Source organism: Archocentrus centrarchus, chromosome 18, assembly GCF_007364275.1.
Source record: "Archocentrus centrarchus isolate MPI-CPG fArcCen1 chromosome 18, fArcCen1, whole genome shotgun sequence".
Taxonomy (NCBI): Eukaryota; Metazoa; Chordata; class Actinopteri; order Cichliformes; family Cichlidae; genus Archocentrus; species Archocentrus centrarchus.
In genome coordinates this window covers 10,436,728-10,460,069 of record NC_044363.1, presented here as the reverse complement: position 1 = coordinate 10,460,069, position 23,342 = coordinate 10,436,728, and the positions used below count along the sequence as shown (strand labels likewise).

The following is a 23,342-nucleotide window of genomic DNA, read 5'->3' as shown; positions in this document are numbered from 1 at the left end:
AAGACAAGCAGTCAACACTTTATAAAACTCATCTTTATTGATTCATATTCATCCGTCCATGGTTCTCCATCCATGACAATATTTTCTCTGCTGTGTTCTTATAAAAAGCTGAATATGTACATCCTCTTTGTATTTACATTATTTTACATGATTACATCACCAGAGAGCCTCACACCTGCAAAAAGGTCAACTCTCCGGTTTGAAACATATCACCTGTTGCCGGGGGAAATGAACAACCGAGCCTCTGCTCGCTGGCTGGAGGCGTTGCCTGGCAACAACAGCTTATCGGATTAATATCGGCAAAGAGGAATTGTTTTAAATTATTTATCCTTTTTCCTAAATATTTCATAAGCTGAGTAAAACGTGGAGTAACCCCGTGTGTGTGTGTGTGTGAGAATGGGGGGAATGCGATTTATTCTACAGAAGCAAAAAAAAAAAAAAGTCAAAACAGAAAAACAGGTGATTCAAAACATGCAAAAAAAAAAATTTAAATATCTAATGTGAAGTTGTGGGGAAATTACAGGGGAAAACAGATGCATGTTAGAGTTTTTGTGCACAGTGAAATTATTCATTAAACTGCTGAACATTTCCTCATCACTCAGCTTAGTGTTCCATAGGAAAGTGAAAATTCTAGGAACTATAGTGTGGGAAAGTTTATATACATAAACATTGATCAGAGAATTAATGCTGGTTTTCTGATGAACCATTTCAGGTGTAAATGGCATCAACACATGAAGTTAATGTGGAGGGCAGGTTTAAAGCTTAAAGCTGGCTCATTAATAGGACTTATGCCTGTGTTATGATTCACTAAAGTAAAAGCACATAATTACTTGGGAGTGCAATCTATGTATAAAAATATTTGTCATCCATTGAGGAGGAAAGTGTCCACTGACGTCACGCATCGACAGGAGGGTTGAAGGGTCATCGTCTCAGACTTGTGTGCAGCTAGATTTCATTTTGAAACCTGTGTTGTTAATGCTAATGCTAGTAGCTAACTGTGAAGGCAGGGATGTAAACTCAGTGACTGCCTGACAACCACCAGTTGTTAGGAATAAATGGGTATTCCCAAACCGGTTGGTGAGTGGTTGCTGGAGGTTGCTAGCGGTTGCCCATAGTTTGAACATTGCACTACTCACTAAACGGTTAAAACTAAAGAGTGCGACACAAACATGAAACAGACTGTTAGCTTTCAAAGTAAAATTTGCATCTTATCACTGGAATGGCACGTTTCAAAAGGATCAACTTTTACTTTGAAGGTGAACTGTCTCCATTTCTAGTTTGTGTTGTTTTACCATCACTCGTAGATGGCGAGTGTTTGCAGACAAGTCAGTGTCTTCCATGCAGCCCACATGTGCCCACAGCAATCTGCCAGCGACCAAAGCAATCACAATTGATCAATTTCACCTAAAAGCAGCCAGCCGGTCGGGGGAACGTCACAAAGGCTTAGAGACGGGCCGTCTCTAAGCCTTTGTGATTGAGGTCTAAGGTTTTAAGACATTCAAGACAAACTCATTACTACTGAGCAGAAAAAAGACCTCTCTCACACACAGCCTGTGTGTGTGTGTGTGCGCACGCAGACCCCCCACCCCCCCCCACCCCACTCCAGCTCTGACAGCATGTAAAAAAAACCACGACTCTGAAATTGAAAGCGCTAAATGGAATTCAGCCACCTTTTGAACTCGCGCTTTCTCTGCTTTAATACTTCAGAATGTCTCGAGTGGAACGGGCCAATGTCAGAGCTGAGCAGCAGCCTGCCCCCCCCCCCCCCTTTGAAAATGTTTAGGCTTTTGGCAGGAATTTGTTGCATTATGAGGAAAACAGCACCATAAATCATTGAGACGTGCGGGTCTGCGAGTGATTTAGCGTGCAGTAAACCGGAGAAAACCCCCTTTCTGTCTTTAAAAATAATGTTTCTGTAAAGCTTCAGCAAAGTTTCCAGTGTTACAACCGTTGCAGATGTGAGGCTCTGCCTGTGGCCAACGTGTTTCGAGGTTAGTCTCCCCTCATTTGCATGATGGGAAAAGAAGCTTTTATTCCCATATTTCACCAGCTTTTCCAATGATTTCCAAACACTAAGCATGTAACTCTACCGCAGGATCAAAACATGCCGTTTAGAGGCAACGGAGATGAGGACTTTGGCTCAGCTGCTGAGAAAAAAACAAAAAAAGTGGAACAATATGATGGTTTAAAAAAAGAATACTGACTAAATATGAGGTGAAGTTTATAGGCTGGAACGTCGCTCATTTCTGTTGCCTCCAAAAGTCGCCCGTGTCTCTTCACCTGTCAAGATTTGGTACATCTGGATTGGTTAAACAGCATCGTTGACCTCCTCGTTGGTTCAGCAGCAAAAAAACAAAACAAAGTGAATGCCCTCGTTCTTCCCATTCGCTACATTCAAGAAATCCGACATTTCTCTTATAATCCATCTTCTCCGAGACATTTCGATTGAAATAAATGCTATTTGTCCGTTCACATCCATGTTTGTGTCCTGTGTGGATTTGTCAGTCATGCCGTTTTGAATCATCCACACTGGGTTCAGCCACCCGTCCCTGCCAGCCAATCAGGGACGAGCTGTAACATTCAAACCTGTCTGACTGATGGGAGGAACCGGATCCAGTCAGGACTTTGGTCAAAAAAAGTCAAAGTGTGAGAGTTTTGTGTAACTTTTCTTTAAAAAAAAGAAAAACATTAAAAAATAAAATAAAATAACCAGCCCCCAAAATCCTTATTTTTTTGGCCTTTAACCCGGGCTCATGATGTCACTTCCTCCTCAGTCTGTCTCTTTCTTCTTGTCGTCCAGGTCGAAGTCCAACACGAGCAGTTTGGTCTCCTCGGTGCCGTTCCTGCTGCCGGCGGCACACACCAGACGAGTGTCGGACGCTCTGATTCGCCACACGACCCCACCTGAGAGAGAATCAGAGACGTGATTGGTTTAGCCTCAGATAACTTGTGATAACAGGTGAGTGCACTTATCCAGGTAAAAGTATAGTAGTATAGTAGTATAGTAAAGTTCAGGTACTAACAATGTATTTATTATTAATAATATTTAATAATACAGTGAAATAAACTGCAACTACCTGTACCACTGAGGCTCATTTAATATATTTTAGGACTGAATTTTGAAATTAACAGAACAAATATTCAACATTAAAATACTGACATCTTCAAATCAATAGATACTAGATCACTAGATCAGTGCTTTTTAACTCACTTTTAATTTTGTATATTTTTGGACTGTCACACTGGTCGCTTGGGAAAAATGTGTATTTTATTACAGATTGGTTGCTGTAGGTTGCTGGGTGACATTAGTTGCAAAGAAGTATAAAGTGCTACACCAAGTGACTGCTTTGGTTGTTAACAAATTGCCAGTGTCACCAGTAAGTTGCATGGAAGATGCTGAACCCTCTGCAAACACTCGCAAGTTACTCACCTACTGGTAATGAAACGTGCAACGCAAACTGGAAACGGAAACTGTTCATCTTCAAAGTAAAAGAACCTGCCAGTTTGCGTCGCACTTTCAGTAGTCGCTACAACTCAGTAAACGGCAAATGTCTGGATGCAAGTGGATGTCTTCCATGCAAAGTACAGATGACCACAGCTTGACGTCCAGCAATTAAAGCAATCAAAGGAGTTTTTGGGGCAGCACTGCACAGCTCTTTGCAACCATTTTTACCCAGTGACAGTCAGCAACCTCCTGCAACTACATGCAAACCAGCTGGGAATACAAGTTTTTTCCCCAAGCAGCCCAAAGTTGCTTGGGGGGGGTGGCCTGTAAGACCAGAGACAAACTGCTCATTTAATAACAATCCAGTAGGCTCAAGCTGCTGCCTTCAACCACACTGATATTCAAATCACCCAACTATGATAAACAGACTGGTTCTTATGTAGCACTTTTCAACACCTAACTGCTTTCTAACATTCACACTCTAATGAACACATCTGAGAGCAACTCAGGGTTCAGTATCTTGCCTGAGGATACTTTGACATGCAGAGAATGAAGCAGCCAGGGATCAAACCACCAACCTTCCCATTAGTAGGTGACCTGCTCTACCTCCTGAGATATAGCCACGCTGAACTATGCCTATTCCTGAGCCTTGGATTTATTTATATCTAATGAGTGGATGGTGGGGGTGTGATGTATTGGCGTGAAGTCCTGACCTGATCCTCGGCTCTGCAGCGCCACCACGTCCCGCAGCCAGGCTCCGGTCCGCAGGTCCCACAGTTTGACCGTCCCGTCGTCGGAGCTGGACAGGACCAGCCCTCGGCAGAACTGCAGGCACGTCACGGCCGACTGGTGCTTGTTGGGACCTGAAAAGGATGCACCCTTACATTGTGACCCTTGACCTCGACCAGGAGCAACTTTCTGATGTGACTAGTCAATAAAGGTCTCTACATTAACAGCATTTTTGCTGAGTGGTATTACTTTAGTCATCTGTTAAGGTGTGCAGGAAAACTGACATGTAAGCTTATTAAAACACCTGCATTCACTGAGTTCCAGGCTCATGAATTCTCATACTGAATCTTTTCTTTCTTCTTTGGCTCGGACTAAAATATTTTAACAACTGCTGGGCGGATTTCAAAAAAGGGGATTCAGTCCTCAGAGAATAAAGTATAATAACTCTGGCAACGAGTCCACGTTTTCATCCAGTCACCAAAAACCTACTAAACCACTCACATTCCCTTCAGCTCGACTTTCTGGCTAAATCCAAGTGCCTCGAATGTCCCACACATGTGAGCTTAACAGATGAAAAGCAAATGCTGCCGAAATCCACAACTCATTAAACCAGCCGCAAAGGGACTAAACAGGCCTTCAGCAGACTTTGCCTGGAAGTACGCTCAGAGCTCATAGCTACAAAAACCCTGTGGGTTTTTTTTTCCATTTCTCCCTTCTCTGACCACAGCTCAGGTCTTAACACTTCCCTGTTTCTCCTACATGTGACTCGATGACTACGAGTTCACGGTCGGTCTGAGATCTCAACGTGATTACTCACTTCATCTCAGAGCCTTTATAGTGCCCTACTCATCGGTGTACGCTCCCTGTTTCCTCACTTCCTCCCAGAGGGCTGCAGACTTTTGAGTCAGGCCGTTTTAGTGCTGAGTCGGCGACACGACGGAGTGCCAACACACGCGCACACAGCGACTCACCTTCAAGCTGCTCTCATTGTTTTCTCTGACAGCTTCCCTCTGAGGGACGTTACCGGTATCTCACCTTGCAGCGTGTGGAGACACTGTCCCGTCCGGATGTCCCACACTCGCACAGTGGAGTCAGCGTTCCCAGATACCAGGATGTTGTCACGTAACTCCATGCCGCTGGTCAGCGATTGGTGGCCCGTCAGCGTGTGGACGCACCCACCTGATCAGGACACAAGGGCCACTTTTAAGCAATGTGTTTGATTTGATTACAGCATGTCAGGAATCACACAGTTTTGTTTGAGATGGCACCAAGAGGGAATACCACATTTGGAAGTTGCATTGAAATTATTAATAAAGATTTATATAATACAAAGTTTCAAATAATGACACCAGTGTATGTACAAGCTGAAGGCGCCGGCTTCAGACTGCTCTGAACACTTGCAGTTTTTTTCTACTCATCAGTGAGAGCAGATATGGTCATCTCAGAAACAGAAGCCCCACCCACCTGCTGTTTCAACTGTCTGTTTGGAAGGGGCAGCCAATCAGAATAAAGTTGGCTTAATGAAGGAGATGCTAAACTGGCTTTTTTCAGAGAGAGGATGAAATGAGTGGCTGCACCACAGCCCAGCATTCGATAGAGGAGCATTATTTTAAACTGAGAAACAGGCAGTTTGTATTCAGGCACCTCAGGTTCCAGTTTTGTAGCCTTAAGGCCGTTTCACACCAGATGCGTTGCGTAAAAACAACAAGAAATTCCAAATCTTTCGGATGCGAACTTGTCGTGTAACCCAACATACACACCGGACATGTTCCGTTTTTGCAAATAAATCGTCCTCATAAAATGCACTGTGAAAGAAATGAAGTCGACATCAAGCGATGATGTAATGAGGTTGTGATGTTTCTAAACAAGAGAAGGAAGAAACAGATTCTGGGTTCATCCAACTCATAAGAAAGCAGCAGCAGGGAGAGTTTTATGGTTTGATCCCGGAGCTGAAGCTGCATATTTCAGGATGTCAGTGGGCAGTTTGAGCTATTGTTGGTAGAGTTGGGACCACATGTGAGGAGGGAGGGAGAGAGAGAGAGAGAGAGAGAGAGAGAGAGAGGGAGAGAGGGAGGGAGAGAGGGAGGGAGAGAGGGAGGGAGCTGTGTCAGGGCTGTGTCCTCTCTCCTCTGCTCTTCTCCCTGTATACCAACTGCTGCACCTCTGACCACCAGTCTGTCAAGCTTATTAAGTTTGCAGACGACATGACTCTCATCGGACTCATCTCAGACGGGGACGAGTCGGCCTACAGGATGGAGGTCAAACGTCTGGTGTCCTGGTGCAGCCACAATAACCTGGTACTGAACGCCCAGAAGACAGTGGAGATTATAGTGGACTTTAGGAAGCACACAGCCCCTCTACCCTCCATCATCCTGACTGACACCCCCATCACCACAGTGGACTCTTTTCGCTTCCTGGGAACTACCATCACCCAGGACCTCAAGTGGGAGCCCACCATCACCTCTGTCATCAAAAAGGCCCAGCAGAGGATGTACTTCCTGCGGCAGTTGAAGAAATTCAACTTGCCAGCAAGGACCATGGTGCAGTTCTATACTGCCATCATTGAGTCCATCCTCACCTCCTCCATCACTGTGTGGTACGCTGGAGCCACCACTAGGGTCAAACAGAGACTACAGCGCGTTGTGCACTCTGCTGAGAAGGTGATTGGCTGTAACCTCCCATCTCTCCAGGACCTGTACTCCTCCAGGACACTGGGGCGTGCAGGTCGGATCACAGCCGACCACTCTCACCCTGGGCACAGACTTTTTGACCCTCTCCCCTCAGGCAGGAGGCTACGGTCCATACGGACCAGAACCTCCCGCCATAAGAACAGTTTCTTCCCCTCTGCTGTTGGACTCATGAACAATTACCCTAAGACTGTTACCACCACCCTCCACAAACGCTGATGACCCTATGTCTATGCACCTGTCTGACTGCACTGATGTACATATTAGTGGAATATAGTCTACATTCTTCTATCTTTTAATTAGTCTCTGCACTGTATATTTTGTAATTTTGTAATATTGTGCTATAGTTATAGCTCTAATATCTCTGTATATTTGCAATTTGTATACTTGTATATTGTCTTATAGTTTTTATACTTATTTGTTTTTTTCTGTACGCACGAAGTACCGCAGCAATTTCCTAATGCTGTGAACCTGTTCACACATATGGCAATAAAAACCTTCTGATTCTGATTCTGATTCTGATTCTGATTCTGAGAGAATAATTTGGTGTGAATGGCTGCATTAAGAACAGGCGAGTCCGAAAAATATTTTAACGCATGAAGCATTTACACGGAATTTACATGTCCGGTGTGCAAAGGCCTTAACATTGAAAAAATAAATTAAAAATAATTAAGGTGACTGCCCTCTAGTGTCCAAATGCAGAAATAAAATAATTAAGTAACTCTTAAAGAATTTAATGATAATTGATGGTGATTAAAGTCTCTACCTGTCTCTGCATCCCACACTTTGATTGAAGTGTCCAATGAACCACTCACCACAAATGCACCATCAAACTGCAGAGAGAGAGAGAGAGAGAGAGGGAGAGAGGAGAGAGAGAGAGAGAGAGAGAGAGAGGGGGAGAGAGGGAGAGAGGGAGGGAGAGAGAGAGAGAGAGAGAGGGAGAGAGGGAGGAGAGAGAGGGAGAGAGGGAGAGAGGGGAGAGAGAAGAGAGAGAGGAGAGAGAGAGGGGAGAGAGGAGGGAGAGAGAGAGAGAGGGAGGGAGGGTCAAAACCAAAACAGGAAGCTGAAAGATCCTAAACTGCTTCATATATAGAGTTCAGCTCAAAGGTCACTGCTGTGTGTGTGTGAGTGTTTACCTGCAGCGAGTACACCCTGTTGGTGTGTCCCTGCAGCGTGTGCAGACACACCTCCGTCTCGGGGTCCCACACCTTCACCATGTAGTCGTAGCCGCCCGACACCACGCGGCGTCCGTCGTACTGAACGCAGCGCACCGCGGCCACGTGGCCGGTCAGCACGTGCTCGCAGCGGCCCGTCGACACATCCCACAAGCGCAGCGTGGTGTCCCGAGAGCCCGACACCACCCTGAGAGAGAGAAAGAGAGGCATGACATCACTGCAGCAGCAGCCAATCAGGTCAAGGTGAACCAGAGGTGTGCATGTGTGTTTAAGCTGTGCTGACCCAGTTCCATGTGCTCATGTGTAGCTTGTATTGGTGCTTGTGTGTAGGTGTGCAAATGTGTGTGTGTGTGCTGTCTTTATGTGTTTATAATGTTAGTGTGAATTTACTGCGTCTGTGTGTAGATGTATAGCACACACTGTTACCGGTTGCCGTTGAGATGCATGCAGCGCACGGTGGACGTGTGTCCGTACAGCGTGTGCACGCACTCGCCGCTTTCGGCGTCCCACACGCGCAGCGTCCGGTCGGTGGAGCCGCTGATCACCGTGGTGGCCGCCATCTGACTGCACCACACTCCGCCGGTGTGACCCGTTAACGTCCGCAGACACTGAGAGAAGGAGAGAGACACGATTTAATTTGTAGATGAAGTTATACAGTGAGGGAAAGCATTTATTTTAATTCATTTTAGTTATTTGAAAGCACCTTTTCAAGAACAAACATTGATTTTAATTTAAACAATAAAATGTCAGGAAGCATCCAGACTAAGACCAGTGATTGCTGAAAAAGCTGCATTCTTATTGCATGTTCTGATACCAGTTTAAATATTACAGTTTGAACAGTTTAAACAGTCGAGAGGAAAAGCCAACACATGCTTCTACATTCATTTAAGATAAAGAAATAATCGTGTCAGGGCCAATGAAATGGGGTTCTCCTGCATGGATTAAATTAATATAACGTAATCGGAGCTCAACATTTACACAAACACAGAGAACATCAAGTAGACAGCAGAGCAAATATTAGCAGCACACGTCTCTCTCACTCTTTGCTAACCTGTGTGAGTCAATATTTGTTCCACTTTCACAGACAGCCTTGACAGACAAATGCAGTTTCACCTTCAAGGTATTGTAGTGATAGTTGCCATGGTAACGGTGGCAAAACTTTGCCTTGGCAACTGTTGCAAAGACGAAGGAAGACACTGATGGCGCCAGCGCTCGCTGTTACTACGTGGCTGCCAGCAGCCCGAACACGGCGGCACACACGCCCACCGCCTCCGCAGGCTAAAACAACATGAGGGTGTGTGTGTGTGTGTGTGTGTGTGTTTTTCTTTCTGCAGGGAGCTACAGGACTTTCCCCACACACGCACACACACACAGCTGAGTTTCTATCCTTCAGAGGACATTACACTGACTTCGACTCTTCCTTAAGGCCGACTAACCTCAAACCAAATGTTGAGTCAACAAACAGTTTGAGGACTCGTCATCTTGTCCCCAACACACATGCAGGTCCCCACAATGAGACCAAGTCCCCAAAACATGGGAAATACAAACATATGTGCGTACGCACACACACACACACACACACACACACACACACACACACACACACACACACACACACACACACACACACACACACACACACACACACGAATGGGCAGGTCTGGACGGATGAGAGCGCAGGTGTGGCAGATTAAAGAATGTTTAACTGAAACCAGACAGATGAGCTGACTCTGATACTGAGCTCACCATTCTGTAGCGCCATGTGAGTGAGTATTACTGTAGCCTATACTGTGCACTCCAAGTATCCCACCTAACTATAAGTAGTGTACAAGCAAGCATCACTATCCAAGCACTGCATCCCAGCATGCACTGCTGCTGGAGTGAGGGGGCAAAATATAAAAAGAAGAAGAAAAAATTCAGGGAAACATTCATTAATGTGCTTGACATAATTTAATGAATGATAGAAATTCTTCAAATACTGAACAGACAAACAAAGTGGAGCTGTTTCAAGGTGTCTGAAGGGCGGTGCTTTATGCCAACATTACATTATCTTCATCTGGATGGAGTAGATGGAGCATCAGCAACAATTGCAAACACAAAAAAGTCTGTGTTGGTTAGTGTGTAGCTGTTTCCCTCCTTGCTGGGTTTCAAAAACAGCAGGTTTGATTCTTGCAAAGGAATCGCTCTCATGACTCACCTGGTGACATCACTGCCTGGCCAGTCAGTGGCATTCAGTCTACTGGGGTCACATTTTTGACTCGACTCTGTTTGCTTGGAACCCCGCCTGAGTAGGTACTAAAGAAAGTAGAGGGTACTACCACCTAATGGAAAACCCTAAAAACTGAGTCGAGTCAAGTAGGTCCAAATGGAAAAGAGGCATTAGAGACAGGGTGAGCTCAGTCACCCCCCCCCCCCCCCCCCCCCGCCCCCCCGACTCACACACACACCGAGCTCTCCTTAGGAGAGGTGTTCTGGGAGAAGGACCCCACAGCAGACTGAGGACACGAGGAAGGTTATACCTCTCTGCTGGTTTGGGAACATCTTGGTTCCCCTCCCGTCCCCACAAGAAGAGCTGAGGGAGGTGGCCAGGGTGAAGGAGCTGCTGCTGTACCCACAACCCAAACTCAACTAAGTGGCAGAAAATGGACAGACAGATAAAATGCAGCAGCATGCTGGGTAATGCCAGCCAGGAAATCTAACAGCCTGTTAAGTTCAGCAGCTTTTTTTTAAATCACCAGTGAGTGTACTGAAATATTTTCAGATGTGTGCTTTGGATATTATTTTTCCTCGAGAGCCTTTTCCTTTGGCTCAAAATTGTGCACTTAATTACTTGCCTGGTTGTAATGATTCAGGACTCACGCATCACTCATCTTGTTTTACAAATCTGTATTACATGAGAGTTACAGTCCGGCCGGACTTTAACGTCATCACAACCCACAGATGTCTGTGACGTCCTGCTCATAGGTCCTAGTTCATTTTGGAAGGTTTTGAACTATTCTCTTTAATCCAAGGACCCACAGATGTGCTCTACAATTGGCCATGCAAACACAACACACTGTTACTTTGTGTAAAACAGTCTCATCTTGGAGTACTGTAGATGCGCACTTGCATCCATGAAGCCATTCAGCTGCAACGGAGAGGGCTGTGCTTATGTCAACATTACATTATCCTCATCTTGGTGGAGTGGGTAGACGGAGAACCAGCAACAATTACAAAAGCTTAGCTGGCTTAAGACGAGTCCAGGCGTCGTTGAGAAGAGGACAAAAAGGGGGATTTATGGTGTAGTAATGTTCCCTGTTTATTTAACAAGCTTGTCATGGTCTGAAAAAAGGTAAAGGACAGCCTGTCACCTCTCTGAATACACTTTGATTGCGTATTGTGTGTTTAACTGTCTGCTGGTGTTAAAACAGGAAGGGTGTACGACAAGTGAAACACAAACATGCCAACAGAAACACACTTTCTCTCCAGCTTTCAGTATTCGAGCAGAGATGCCTTTGGCGGTGTGTGTGTGTGTGTGTACAAAGACTGTTTAAACAGTGACACACCCCGGCTGTCACGGCTGGTCCACCCGTCTTCAGCCACAGCAGCTCGTTCATGCTGGCCTACATATTAAAATCTCATTCAGGTCAAATCTGAAGCCGAGCGCAGCGAACACACGGAGGAGCCCATTATTTCATCATGATGTCTTTTACTGACAATCCTGAAGGTTACCTTCATTAAACACTTGATAGCTTCAAATTTAAACCCAAAGACCTTCAAGCTACGACTGTTTGATTCAGGCTGTGATGATCCGGCTAATGTTCAACATGCTGCTGTGAAACTTGGTAAAAATATTTATGGTTCTGAGGTGATTCATTAATCCTACAGCCTGACCTTTCCTCTGGCAACACCATGATGTGTTCCCATGAAATCTTGGACCTGTTGTTGACACTCAAAGGTCCTTTTAGAAGCTAGTCTGGTAACTCAGCAGCCATTTTGGATCAAATCCAGGCAGTTATTGTAACTCTTTATCTGCTCTGTTTCTTCCCTTGTATAAAAAGGTCTGCGCGGTGTGAATGAGTGTGTGCACACTAACTGACATGCTGATAACTCGCTTCCACCTGATGACAACCTCCTACAAAAGAGCCAAAATGGCAGCCGCCCAGGACAAAAGATTCATTCATCTTTCCCTCACTGCTGACAGCCACACCTGCATCTACCTGCAGAGCTGTCCCTGTGCTTTGCTCATCAGTTTGAAGGCATTCATAGGCGTGAGCTCCCATTTATACTGAACTGGTTTTCTCATGCTTACGTTACACACAAAGGTGGGTTGTTTCCTTGGTCAGGTCACCCAGGTTATAATTCTCTTGGACATATTAAGACCTTTGAACGTCTATGTGTGATATTGGGCTACACAAATAAAACTGACTTTTTTTTTTTTTTTAACCCTGAAAACATCACATCTGAAATTTAACAGGTGTGTCCTGCGGCTGCTGGGAAAATGTGTCTCAGCCACCGGGAGAGGGGTCCCAACACCCTGGTTAAATGAAAGGGGAGCGATCCATAACGTAAAGGGACGTGTACACACTCGTCAGTCAAATCTGACAAGAAGCTGCTTTTTTACTCCAACAGGTTCAACTCCTACTGCCACCCCTCTACATCAATATCGCCTCCATATCTGACATCTGTGATTCAAGTCAGATTATAGTGACTTATATGATCCTATTAGTTTAACATGTTAAAGAGAAATAGCCCCTCTAATGTGCCTCTATTGCCTTGATGAAAACTCTCCTTTATTTTCCCCCCAGTTCAATTATCGGTCCACATCACACAACTCTCATGGGGGAAAAGTTGTGTAATGAGATCTGCTGATGGCATGCAGCAGCCATTAACACACAACGTGTCACTTTTAGGTTCTGCTTGTCATTTGATGGGTTATGGGTTATGCAGTATTTAGATGATATTCATCAGTTTCTATCCCTGTTTCATAATCTTAATTTTTTCAGACTCTATATGATTTATTCTTAAATGCAGTGGTAATCATTTCTGCAACACATTTTATTTGGGAGAACTACAAAATAAAAGTCATGTTTGCCCTGAACTGGATTCATCATTACAAAAATAAAAGCCTCGCCTCTTTAGTGAAATCCAGCTACTGCGGCCCTCCAAAGTAAAAGAATGGCTGCAGAAACACTGACACTGAAGCTACTTTAATATGGGAATTTCAAACTAAAAGGACCATTTCTAGAATTTTCACAGCACTACAAAATAAAAGTACCCACCCTCCTTGCTATGCAACATGCACGCACACACGCGCGCACACGCGCACACACACACACACACACCACACACACACACACACACACACACACACACACACACACAACACACACACACCACACACACACACACAGAGTAGCTGCAGCTGCAGCAGCAGAAACCATTAATTTATGTAATCAATACGTCCGTCTCTGCTGCAGCGTCCTACCTTGCCGGTGATGGCTGACCAGACCTTCAGTGTGTTGTCATCTGAGCCGCTCACAATCAGGTCGCCACTGAACTGGAGGCACGTGATCACATGATCATCGTGACCTTTTAGCACCTGCAAAGAGATTTAAAGACAGTCAGTACGTGTTTACATCTCAAACAGCACGCTGTTAAACTGAGTTGGAGGGTTTGTGTGTGCGTGCGTGTGTGTTGTTACCATGGGTTCCCGTGTGTCCCCCTTCCTCCAGTTGGTCTCTATGCGGTGTTGTCTAATGTAGGTCGATTTCCACGCGCTGACTGCAGCACCTGATGGCCTACGACGAGATGACACACACTCTGATATACCTGGAAAGAGAGGAGATAAAAGAAAGGATGAATTAAGCAAATGTAACTGATAATTCACACAATTATAACCCCAAAAAAAAAAGCATCTAATGTAGTTCCTGTCCCTGTCATGTTTCCCTTTGGAAACGTGCACACATCCATGGAAATGCAGTATATGAGGCAAAAACAGAGTTTGTGCAGTTTTAACGAGACTGAAAGTATTTGTTGTGATCGCCTTTATCCTTCAGCACAGCCTGAACTCTGAGGCAGCTCTCTGCCATTTCTTTAAGGAGTCTTCAGAAATAGACTTCTTGAAGGACAATCAGAGCTGTTCTCTGGATGTTTCTGCTTTTTGTTCTGTTCTCAGTCACAACGATCCCACACTGCTTCAGAAACGCTGAGGTCTGGACTCTGGGGAGGCCACTCCATGACTGACAGTTTTCCCATTGTGTGTTTTTCTATGCAGGTACACTTTTATGTACTGGCAGTGTGTTTGGTATCATTGTCAAACTGAAAAAAATTAAACTGTTACCAATCAGATGCTTTTCAGATAGTATTCATGGTGGATCAAAATCTGATGGTACTTTTATGTTTACAATTCAGTCAGTTTTGCTCAGATCTCCAACACCACCGTCTGAAATGCAGCTCCAACCACGGCAGAGCCTCCACCATGTTTCACAGACGGCTGTAGACACTCTCTGACCTCCCCTAAACATACTGATGACAATTTGAACCAAAAATGTCAAATCTGGATGCGTCACTCCATCAGACCTGCTGCCACTGAGTGGTATGTGGCATATCTCAGCCTTTTCTCCCTGTTTCCCTTCCTTAAGAACAGCTTCTTGACAGCCACCCTTCCACTGAGATCATTTCTGATGTCAGGTCTTTGCTGAATTTTTATCTGCTGTAGATGTTTTAGGCCTGCCTCTTCTTCTCTTGCCCTCCAGTTTCCTCAAATTTTTAAGGACACCACTGCACACCGTTCTGCCAAGTTTTCAGCTAATAGCACATCTGGGATCACCCGGTTGGTTCAAAAAATACGATTTAATGTCTGTCAGACTGTTAGCTTTGGTATTTTTCACAGATTCAACTGAAGAAATGGCAACAAATGCTAAGTACACCATTTCTACCTTAGTGGCCTCACCATAGTTGTAGTAGAACAGCATCTACTGTGACTTTACTAAAGTCAGACTGTGCTACTTTAAGCTAGCGTCAGTGGTGGTTTCATTAGTATGTAAGATGAGTGCAGTGAAGAAAGTTAGCAGCATTTGTATTCACAGTGAGCTCTCGCTAACGCCGACACCGATCCCAGCGGTGCAGCAGGGGAGTTGATAATTAGCCTTTATTTGTGTGAAGCTGGTGAGCTGCAGTCAGCAACTGGCTTCATTAGTATGGCCGTGCTGTGGGCGCTAACGCTAGGTAGCCTCATTGGTATGGCTGCTGAGTGCTGGCAGTGAATCTCGGCCGACTGGCAAAATTCCCAGACACACACACACACCACACACCACACACACACACACACACACACACACACACACACACACACACACACACACACACACACAGAGCCACTGCATTGCGCTGAATGAAGGAGGAGTGATGGACTGTGTGTGGCTTGTATTTGCATGTAACATGCAGGTTAGAAAGCACCACACATCCAGAAAGTTCCCGTCTCTCTATTTGTGTTCTGTTTTTCATATTCGCCTGGAAAAACAGGGAGGGTTCAGGAGCTACATGATAAAACTCACACCAGAAAACAGGAGGAAATTAATAACAATCTGCTGTTGTCCAGGCTCTTAGGTATTATCATCTGCCCTCGACCTCGAAATAAACTGCAAACTACTTTTTACCATTCACTTAATAAGTCAAAATTTAGTTTTTTTGTTTTTCTGCATTTTTTAAATTTGCTAAATCTGCTGAGAAACTCTCATGGTCAAATTTTCAGTCATTTAATTACAACTGAATTAGGGTTGAAATCATTAGTTGCTCCAAGGTATATTGACCGCTTTACTAATTGTTTTTGAAGCAAACAAGTTTATCTAATAAAAAGCTCTTAATTCTGGGAATTTGCTCATTTATTTAATAAAATACAGTAAAGTGAATTTCTCTGGATCATGGAGTGTGTGCCAAGCAGAGTAATTACGTCATTTTAAACTTCAAACATTTAAAATGGAGTTTTTGTGATGAATAAGAAAATAATATATATATATATAGCAAAGGATTAATAGGTAATAAAAATAATTCTTCATTGTAGCCCAAAATCCAATATCATGCTTCAACCATTGGGTGTCATTTCTGTGTATTCACCGAACGTAAATTTGACATATAATTTAGAATTTAGAAAAGTGTATTTAATATAATTTTAGGTGAGTTTTCCATGAAGAACGTCCCATGATGCTGTATGACGTTTATATGTAAAAGTAGCCAAAAATAACCCCTGTGAGCTCAAAGCTCAGGCTTCAGACTTATGTGAACACTACATCCTGCTACCAGCACATTATGCTTACAAAAAACAGGCACAAGACTGTGTGCTGCCCCTCTGCAGGCTTCCAGAGGGAGACCAATCAGAGGAAAGAGGGCTTTCAGGGACGGGGGGCTAAATCAGCTGGTTTCATCCTATTTAAATGGACGAGTGTTGCTTCAGTGTCTGAAGTGAAGTGAATGGAGGAGTTTTAAATGCGTTTTTTTTTTTTTTTTCCCTTTCTAATGACCCGCGGGGTGGTGTGTGTGTGTGTGTGTGTGTGTGTGTGTGTCTCCTCTCCCGCAGGCGACTTTTGGCTCCTTCAGGAAACACTTTGTTGGTACCTTTACGGTCTCAATTGTAAGTTTCAAGACTTTCTGAATAAAACGTGATGTTCACTCTGTTAATTATGCTCCTCATTAGTGTCAGAGAGGAGGATAACCCCGGCTGAAGACTTGTCACAGCCAGATCCACCTCTCACTCATTAGTTCCAGTTTCAAAACATCAAGTTGTACAAACTCAGCTTGAGGCTCAATTAACAAGCTGGTGGTGCCAAGATGGCTTTGTTGATCATTTATATACAGTAAAGGGTGGGGTGGGGGTGCTAAAGTTAAATAATATTAAAGGATTATTTTGGAACTGTGAATCATGCAAAATTACTGAGTCCCAGAATTAAAATGCAGAGCTGAAAAAGAGCAGAGCAAGTCTGAGAAGGAGAAAAAGAAAACACAAAGCGAGTAAATCAGCATCTAGTGGATTATGTAATTACCTTCCTCGCGGCACTTCTCCCTCCACAGGAGGTTGTCTTCAGCCAGGATCCTCCAGTACCTGCACGTCTGGGCGGCCTGCAGCAGGTCTCTGGGAGCCAGGAATGTCAGCACGTACAGGGCGAGCTGCAAACACGATTAAAAAAACATTTTGAGCTGCAGAGCGCTGTCAACAGGCCACGTCTGTCAGTCAGCAGGAGGGACTGCTTCTTCGTACCTCTTTGGGTAGGAGTGATATAAAGTCTCTCTGGAACTGAGGCTCAATGACCTGCATCATGTGCTTCACCTGGCTGGTCTCACACCTGTCGATCAGCTCGTCCAAAGCCAGCAGCCTCTCAGGGCCGCTCCACATCTGCAGGAAAACGAAAGAGGAGGAAAAAGATGGGGAGGGGAATATTAGCCAGGATCGAGAGGAAGAACAGGAAAATAAAACAAAGCACTAGTTTTAGAGGATGGAGATAGATTCATATTTACTGCTGGTAATAAAGTGTTTCTGAATAAAGTTAGATTTTTGTTTACGGTTTTGTTTTCCTGTGTAATTTACTTTTTATTTTAATAGTTCCTTAATTATCTCCTCTCCAATTCAAATCTTCAGTGTACTGGCACATAAATCTTATTTTCCTTGCTTTGTTGTGTTGTAGATTTCTCCTCTTTGTGTGTGTGTGTGTGTGTGTTTGACGGTGTGTGAGCTTTTTTTTTGTTTTTTTTCCCCTCATCTCTGAAATCGTTTGAACTGCCTCCCCAAGCTACCAAAGAGACCTCCATGTTTTGTTTTGTTTTTTTCATTTAAATGCATATGCACTGTGTGTGTGTGTGTGTGTGTGTGTGTGTGTGTGTTTGTACTTGTATGTTTTCTTTTAGTTACATAAGAACAGCTTGGAGGCAGCACCACTCAGCCACTGTGTTTGTGCAGCAAGCAGAAGATTCACTACTCTTTACCGAAAATCAAGAGAAGTGGAGTCTGTGTTTTAGACGCCGTCCCAGAAACCCTGGACCAGTTTCTCTGAGCTCAGAAGTGAATGAATGCATGTAAATGGTGCACTTATGTTCTGCAAATATGTCAGCATCTCTGGATTAGCTCACTAGCTGCAGCACTGGAAAACAGCCTTCATGATAAGGAAAGGTGACTGTACGTGTGCTGACCTGGAAGGTATGGAGCCAGTCCTGCAGGCCGGAGGGTGGGGGGCCAGAGGTGACGCGGCGTCGCTGAGCTGAATGTCCATTGGCCAGCCGTAGGTCACCGAATGTGGTGGGCGTGGCTTGAACCAGACTGGAGGGACTGCAGAGAAATGCAGAGGTTAGGTTTAGCCATTGGTCTAACAGTCTAATTTAGATAATAATTAATTAGTCTTTAAATTGGACAAACAGTTAATACATGTGGCTCCTTTATAAATAAGTGGGAGGAGAGCCATGACTTATATTTCTTTGGATTGCAGGTAACAAAAATCACATGGACAGAATCACCAGTCAAAACCAGCACAGGGACCGATGTTTGGTACAGAGTTAGGTCGAGGTGACTGTGTGTGACTGTAAATCCTGTCTTGCCGGCCTGCATCTGCTGCAGGATGTCTGCATGCAGAAGAGAGCAAACAGAAGCCCCGGGGGGGAGCAATAGAGAACTGAACTGAGAGCCAACTGTTGAACGCTGCCAAAAGCAGACTGAGTGAGACACTGAGCCATCAGTGTGATAAAGGAAGCTGCAGGCAACTAATAATCTTTCCACAGGTTCCCCCTCACAAACCTTGGGAGTTTAGCTTCTTTCAGATAGATCTCATTCACTTTTAGTCATGTTTGCTAGATCTGAACCACAAAGCAAGTAGGTTTGGGCTTTTGGGGAAGGGTGAAAATGCACACAAAAAAAGCTTCGTAGCAAAAATAAATGCAAAAAAAACCCCAAACTGTTTCTCATTCTTTTTTTTTTCTCGTTTTTTGCTTGTTGTGATAATCAGTGGAAATCAAAAATCACAGCAGAGATCTAAAAATAAATAAATAAATAAAAATACTTGCTAAAGCAGAGGATAGGGTCATTTCCATGGGAGGAAACTGATAGTTTAAGCCAGGCTACAGCTATAAAGCATCTGAAGTTTTTGCAGTAACCCCTCATGCAGCCAGAGACACTGAAGTTTGGACTCATGAATTTTGCTGCTTTAACCCCTTAACTGGCCACGTCCTTTGTAGCTCCTTTTATATGGCAGGCTAGACCCTCCTATTTTGATTGACACCTCATTCGGCCAATCAGATAACTGGCCACACCAAATCACCTGACAAATCTACGTGACGCCCTCTGGATATTATTGGCTCTGTAAAACCCATTTCTTAACATGATTGGCCAACTGAGGTGTCAATCAAAATGGGAGGGTCTAGCATGCCATATAAAACACCTTTCATACGTGCCGCGGACCAACCAGAGGGCGTTATGTAGTTTTTTCAGGTGATTTCGGTGCTGCCAGTTAACAGATTAAGGTTCATCCACACAAAAAAAGGCTAGTGGCAACCAAAGACCATCATCAACTGATAATGAAATTCAACAACTTTTAGCAGTGGCAGACAAATAACAGTGATGTGAGCTGGGCGGGTAGAAAGTTAAACTTAAAGGAGCAACTGAAGTGTGAAGGGTACGGCTGATTACGGAGGTTCAACTACATCGATGACCTGTGTTATATGTGGATCTGTTTATGTTGACCTGTTTTGAGTGGAAAAGGGTGAAACCAGCTCTGGATTGGGCACCATTTTGGTGCGAAGCAGCTAAATTAGTGACAGGATTTTAGTTTAGCAGCTCAACATGTTTCTAGCAGAGATTTGAAATGACGTTAATAAATCAAATGTGGTACCTGAGGTATCCGTTGCCTTTGCAGTGCTTCTTCCCCGAAGGGAACGGCCGACCGTCCGGACCGTGGTCCAACTTCCTCTTCATCTGATGAAAGATAAAAAGAGAAACCATTAGAGATTGTAACTTCCATCTTTTGGAATAACAATGGTGCCAAATGGAGATTTGTCGGCCGAACTAACTGGATTACAAACGTGGCTCCCAAAGCCTCGGTTCAGTGCATGCTGGGGATTTGATTATTTGCAAATGGCATAAAATCAGTCTGTCATAATCAGGTAATTGTGGGGTTGTGTCTCAGAGAATCTTTATGTGAAAGATCCATTTAAAAAGCTGTAAATCCTCCACAAATCAATTCAAACACCATGGGAGCACCAGCTGCAATAGCAGTTTTCACCCAAGGGCCACAAAACTGTTAATCCGGCCATATCCTTCCTCCGTGGAAATCAGCTAAAATAAAACACATGCTGCTAGAATAGCAGATTAGCATCCAGCTCAGAAAAAACAAAGACATTCATAATGTATATATGCCCAAAGCTTGGACAAGGCTGACAACAAAGCTAATGACTAACAAACCTACACAGAAAAAACAAACCACACAAAGACTGTTTCCAATAACTTGGAAAGATCAGAACACACCAAGGACTGTGTGTTTGGCTATGGACTTTAATCCCACTTGATTAAAGAGGACTATGGATATGACTTCCCCAGTAAAATAAGCTCACAGTAAATAAACTGGACATGGAGATGGGCAAACCCACAAATACCCAACCAGCACTTGGTCTTCATACTGAAACAAACCTGGATGTACAGTTTATATGAACTGCTCTGCTGGAGTTGAAGAGATCCTGCATGAAGAGGAGAGCAGGACTGTAAGCCGAATACAAAATGAATGTGACATATAAGTCAATCAGCTTCAAGTCCCTGTTGAAGGCTGAAAATACTCAGTTTAGCTGTTTTTTCTGAGTCCAGACTGGTTAGAAGTTAGATGTTGATGTTCCCATGAATATATTTGATAGTAAACTCTTCCAGTTTGGGGGCTGTCGACTGGCCTTTTCCCTTTGCAGAAGACCAACAAGCAGTTTATGCTTGGCATATGTTGCCAAACGAGCTGCTCTCTGGTGTCGTTTTGGACTTGTCATGAGCATAATGAGTATTGCACTCACCCAGGCTGGATGGCACCAACACACAGAATGCATTTCAATGAGTGATTCAGAGGGGGAGTTGGAGGAGCTGGAAAAAAAAATGTTCTGCAGAAGAAACTTCAAATAAAACTTCTGTGATCACTACGTTTACTTTTTTGCCTTCTTCTACTCCTAGTCCTACATTCCCTACAGCTTCAAGTTCAAGGCTGATTACATTTTCTGCGTCGCCTGGGTGTGTCATCAGAAAGTGAGTGTGAGGGTTTCACACAGGCATCTGTGTTCTTGCTACTTTTTAATGATTGCGTTCTGCATGGGGGAGAATTTGCCGTATGCTCCAGGCAGCTTCCTGTACATTCACACCTATGGTCAGTTTTACCCCGTTGGCAGGTTTGAACCAGGACCTTCTTCCTGTGAGACTCCAGAGCTAACCACTGCAACACTGTGCTGCCCAATATGGTCCTTAGTTGAAAAGGACAGAGTTATAATCTGCATGCTGCAAATTAAAATATTAAATAGGACTATATTAGAAAATAAAAGCCATCTTGATGTCTACCATGATTCATGGAGTTTAACATTTCAGCTCTGTGTGTTCGTGTTTTCCCCCGTGTAGCCCTTCACTTATCTAACTTAGTGTGACCCCAATTAGTCCGCCCAACCCGCGGTCCACATGGTCAATCAGTTGCCATGCCCTAATCATCTTCACAATCATCTCACAAGTCCAATGTGAGGCAATCTAATTCATATTAGCCTGTAACCAGCATCTGCACTCGTCGTGCCGGCAGAGGAAAAGCAAGAGAAGTTCCCACGAATGTTTCTGGGTTTCTGGGTCGTCCCTGCAGTCAGAAAGAAGCCCAAACACAGTTGGTGCAGAGTCCACATCATCAAGGAGATGCAGATAAACCTGAGGCCCTCTTTGAACTGCAGAGCCGCTTGGAAACACTACGCCGCCGAGCTACACCAAAACTGAATCAGCCCTCTCTGCTCTGAGCGTCTCTCGCTGTGAATGAACGCAGGAATGCAGGAAAATCAGAGGAATGTCGGTGGTGCTGCGCTGCTCTAAAATAGCCTCCAACACACAGACACACACACACACACACACACACCGCTGTCCCCCTGCACACGCGTGTGTGTACAAAATTAAACAAGAGGAAGGCGCCACCTGTAAATATTTCAGCGTGTGGATTATCAGAGCGGGTTTTTCACTCAGCAGCATAAACTCATAATCTGCTTTCATTTCCGACTCCGTGTCGCTGGCTTTTAATAACAGATGTCGCGTCTGTGTGGATTTGATTAAGCCGGGAATAAATAATAAATAAATAAAACAAAAGCGGAGGAAGAAACTTGACTCGGGGGGGTGAAAAGCTAAAGAATGTGTTTACTGTTAAAAACCAGAAGAATTCGGCTATGGGTGGCAGGGAGGAAGGACACATCTGCGTTTCAGCATCAAAAATGTCCCACACTGACTTTTAGGACCTTCTGGATCTTTGGCAGCTCTGCAGCTTCAGCCCAGTGACTCCAATCAGGTCTGTAACGATCAGCAGAGGGGTACGCTGTGGCCTTACACTGACCTAGGAGCAATTTTGACAGGATTTCCAGTGAAGTCTGCCTCTATAATCTGTGTTTTTACAACACAGAGAAGCAGCTAATGTCCATCTGAAGCTAGAAAGATAAACATAAACACTGGTTATTAAAGTTTTATCAGATTTTTGCCCCCCAAATTCAAGTTTACAGCAGCTGCTGTCTGTAGGTACGTCTTTAATTTAAGTTTTCAAAGTGTGGCGAGGAACAGGATTCAATTTCAGGGTTTTTATTGTGTAGTTTGAAGCAAAATGACATCTAAGTGTTTGAGATAAAAGTCCAGCATCAGTTTGATCAGATTTTTATCAGCTTTTCCTAGTTTAGCACCTTTTTCCAGCTCAATGCTGGCGTTTACACAGCAGTGAGGTTTCTGCTCCTTCTCTGACATTAAAATGAGGTTACGTGGTAGTGCTGGAATCACAAATATATTTTCTCTCCCTTTTCCTGGTTTGCTGTATAACAGACGAGCAGCCATTAGTTTACCTTGATTTTGTTGGTTTATGCAGCCTATCTGAGCCAAACCGTGCAGATGACGGCGGCTCTCTGCTCCATCTCTCCTCTGAGGTGAAAATTTCACATTTTCAGTATTTCAATGGTTGAAAACGTAATGATATTTAAGCATTCAGATGATATTTTTTGTATCCTTTTAATTCTTTAGATCTTTTTTTCGATTCTTTGGACTCAAAATGTAATTTAATCCTGTGCTGCAGGAAAAATATTTACAAGGTTAATTTCTAATTG

At 44.1% G+C, this 23,342-nt stretch overlaps 1 pseudogene; it reads right to left on the bottom strand.

Annotated features, from left to right (window-relative positions):
* Positions 1-1,607: 1,607 nt before the first annotated feature.
* LOC115797192 (F-box/WD repeat-containing protein 7-like) overlaps positions 1,608-23,342 on the bottom strand; it is a 43,689-nt pseudogene continuing 21,954 nt past the window's right edge.